The 2,000-nt window shown below is 53.5% G+C and overlaps 1 pseudogene; it reads left to right on the forward strand.

Moving 5' to 3' along the window:
• LOC102851119 overlaps nucleotides 1-534 on the forward strand; it is a 105,457-nt pseudogene extending 104,923 nt beyond the window's left edge.
• The last annotated feature ends 1,466 nt before the right edge of the window (nucleotides 535-2,000 follow it).

Here is a 2,000-nt window from a genome sequence, read left to right on the forward strand (position 1 = left end):
GAAACCCAAACCTGCAGGTGGTGGGGCACACATCCCCCCACGGGCGGTGGGGAGCACGTCGTCTCTTCTGTGTGGGCAGTTGGAGGGTGCGCATCATCCCCCAGTGCAGGTGACTGGCAGGCGCTTGCCATCTCCCGCGTGTCATCTCCCACGTGGGCGGCCGGTGGGCACGTATCATCTCGTGCGTGGGCGACCCGCGAGCACACATCCTCTCTCAGTGGGTACGAGTCATCTCATGCACGGGCAGCCGGTGGGGGTAGGTGTGCGTCATCCCCTAGCGCGGGCAGCTGGCGGGCACACGTCATCTCATGCGTGGGCGACCAGAGGGCTCACATCATCTCTTGGTGGGTATGCATCATCTCTCAGAGTGCTTGCATCATCTCCTGCACAGGCAGCCAGCGGGTGTGCACCATCCCCCAGCGCAGGGCGGCCAGCAGGCGTGCGCCATCTCCCACACGGGCGACTGGAGGGTGCATGCCATTCCCCATTGTGGGTGACCGGCGGGCTCGCGCCATCTCGCACGTGGGCGGCTAGTGGGCACGCGGCATCCTCCTGTGCAGGTGGCCACTGGGCACATGCCATCTTCCACACGGGTGGCTGGCGGGCACAAGCCACCTCCTGAGTGTCATCTCCCACACGGGTGGCTGGCAGGCACGCACCATCCCCCACGCAGGCAGTCGCTGGGCGAGTGCCATCTTCCATGTGGGTGGCCAGTGAGCACAAGCCATCTCCCGCAGGTCATCTCCCACATGGGTGGCTGGCGGTTGCGCTTCATCTCACTCGCGGGAGGCCAGTGTCTGCCCACTTCCCCTGCCGCCGCCATCTTGGCTCCAAGAATTCTCCTCGGAACAAGTACACTTTGCTGCAGTGTGGCGGCTCCACTGCACCAGTCCTGGAGAGGCCCGGTGCCCACCCTCCATCCTGGGCGAGGGATTCCGTAGGTTCCGGCTGTGGGAGCTTCATGGAGCTGCAGCTGCGGTGAGGTGAGGCACAGTGCGGGCTCTGCGGGAGGAGGTTGGGAGCTGCAGCACTCAACCATTCTTCTTTGGAAATCCTTGAATTCCTGTTCTTGAGCCTCAATCCTCACTGAAGACCAGTCATCAACTGTTTAACTGTTCAATTATTAATAAACAGAAGTCTTGTAGAGGGTCATAATGGCCCTTTTCCAAGTGGTCTGCTGCTCCCGCAGCTCGCCACGTTGTCACTGCCCCCATCACCATCTTGGATCCAGATAAGGGACTTATATCTAGAATTTATAAAATACTTGAGCACCACAACAAGATAAAGGTGAATAATCCAATAGAAAAATGGGAGCAGGATATGAACAGACACTTCACCAAAGAAGACATTCAGATGGCCAACAAGCACATGAAGAAATGTTCAAAATCCCTAGCTGTAAGAGAGATGAAAATCAAAACAACTATGAGATACCATCTCACCCCAGTCAGAACAGCACAATTTAACAGAACAGCAAGCAACAAATGGTGCGAGGTTGTGGAGAAACTGGAACCATTATTCACTGTTGGTGGGAGTGTAAAATTGTGCAACCACTGTGGAAGGTGCTATGGCGCTTTCTCAAAAAGTTGCAAATAGAGATACCATTTGACCCAGCAATTCCGCTAGTGGGAATATATCCCAAAGAGACCATAACTGACATCCAAGCAGATATATGCACACCCGGCTCAGTTCACAATAGCAAGGAGTTGGAAACAACCCAGGTGCCCATCAACAAACGAATGGATAGAGAAGCTGTAGTGTATTCACACAATGGAATACTACGCTGCATTGAAAAACAAGGAACTCATGCAATATTATTCAAAAGGTGAGCCTGGAGGACATTATACTGAGTGAAATATCTCAGTCGCAAAAGGACAAATATTGCATGGTGCCACTGTTGTAAAATGGGATTGATATCAGGGTTGGGGTAAGACTGAGAAAAACTGGATAAATTGTGTATACTGCACTGAAACATGAGGGATTGAATAATTTTTTATTATTAT

Source organism: Elephantulus edwardii, unplaced genomic scaffold (assembly GCF_000299155.1).
Source record: "Elephantulus edwardii isolate Elephantulus edwardi_28Jun2011 unplaced genomic scaffold, EleEdw1.0 scaffold00058, whole genome shotgun sequence".
NCBI classification, from domain to species: Eukaryota; Metazoa; Chordata; class Mammalia; order Macroscelidea; family Macroscelididae; genus Elephantulus; species Elephantulus edwardii.